Source organism: Halyomorpha halys, unplaced genomic scaffold (assembly GCF_000696795.3).
Source record: "Halyomorpha halys isolate HHAL.00 unplaced genomic scaffold, Hhal_1.1 Scaffold397.1, whole genome shotgun sequence".
In the NCBI taxonomy this organism is placed as follows: domain Eukaryota; kingdom Metazoa; phylum Arthropoda; class Insecta; order Hemiptera; family Pentatomidae; genus Halyomorpha; species Halyomorpha halys.
Genome location: NW_027115275.1, coordinates 1001433 through 1003163, shown reverse-complemented (window position 1 = coordinate 1003163; position 1731 = coordinate 1001433). Strand labels below are relative to the sequence as shown.

Genomic DNA, 1731 nt, shown 5'->3' with positions numbered 1-1731 from the left:
GAGAGAGAGCTTTAAAATGCAATGTTTGAATAAATTATTGTAGAGAATATTATTGAATAAAACTAATTTAAATGTGTTTCTCTGAAATAATTACAAATAAATAAATCCTGAATAATAAAATGAAATAAATTCAGCCATGGCTCAACTGAATTAGGAGTTTAAATGGGTGCTTATTTATATATTTTGTTAATCAAATTAAAACTAATGATTTTAGTGTCCTTTTTTTATTTTTTAGTATAAATATGTTCCATGGGCCGTTTATTTCAATGTTTGTTTAACCAAAAAAGAAATAAAATACTATTCTGTAAAAATCATAAGTAGGATTTGATGAAAATTTGGTGCAACTGAATACATGAGTTTTTATGTTTGTTGGGAGAGCTAAAAATATTTATTTTAAGCCCATCCCCTTTACTCCAAATCACCATAAATAATAGCCCTTCCAACAATTTTTTTTTTATTTATTTGATTTTTTTCGATATTTTATACAAAGTTTGTGATATCTTGCCTCCGCTGCAGACTTTCAGCTCTCGAGAATATTCTACTGGAGGTGGCCAGCCGAGGCAGACAGAGAGTACTTACTCTCGGTTTCCAGACAGCTGTTGCCTGGAAGATGCACCCCGGCCGGTGTATCCAGGTCAAGGCCTATCGGCTGTCTGGTCCAGTTTTTGTGCAGAGGTGTGGATGCAGTTGTGCAGTATCGCACGGTGCACCCTCAACTCTCACAATCCCAAGCGATCTACTTTCCTAATTTGATACGCCAGGGTCAACAAACTAATAGTGGATCACTATAACAACATCTAGCTTCTAGGCGTAGTATAATACTATCATTCCACACACACATATTTAGTATCAGCCTTAATACAACTATATATTTAGGCGACCTTTCACAACTTTATTGTTTGTTAAAGATCGCCTAAATATATAGTTGTGTTTATATGCTATATATGACAACGCCTCCACTATTGCTTCCTGATATTAAAAGGTTAAAGACTCAGTTATAATTTTTTTAGAGTATACACGTTCACCTCTCGTAACCTCTATAATTTTTTTTATTATTTCATATTAATTTATATTGAAGAATAATAGGACAAGCTCCCACAATGAAGGGAAATAAGTGGTAGAGCTATCAGTAAACATTCATATCATATATACAGTCTAAAAATATTAAAAACAAATTAAACTATGACAATATAAAAAAAAAATTAAAATGTATAACAAAATATAAATTGATTGAGAATAATAAAAAACAAATCAATATAACTTTTTGCAGAGCCTCAACAATGCAATTAATTTATCTTTTGAGTGCGTTGTTAATTTTCTAATATTTTTAATGATGACGCCATTTCTTTAATAGCGCACCTAACTCTGGAATGTTCAGTAGGATTTTTTTTTTTATTTTCTTTACGTAGAAAATCAAAGTTTGGTATGAATACATATTGTTTTGAGGACCTGAAGGCATTAACGGAAAAAAACCCCAAACATATTTTTTACCGTTTTTTGTGAATTTGCGTGCTAACAGTTATTTTATCATTATTTATTGTTTGTTTTTTTCGGTTAAGAATTTCATACTTCTATAGTTGAATGTTTTCTTTACTAAATAGGCCGTGGCTTGATGCAACACTGAGATACCCAACTTTCATGCAGGTGAAATGACTCAGCTCTTCGAGCAGCTTCATTTTCTTGTATTATTAATAATGATAATATGGTATTTTATTTATATTAGTTTTTGTA

The 1731-nt window shown here is 30.9% G+C and overlaps 1 protein-coding gene across 10 annotated transcripts in view; it reads right to left on the bottom strand.

Moving 5' to 3' along the window:
- Positions 1–1731, bottom strand: part of Eip93F (Ecdysone-induced protein 93F) — a 476497-nt gene that overhangs the window by 112246 nt on the left and 362520 nt on the right. The gene's annotated exons all lie outside the window — the stretch shown is intronic.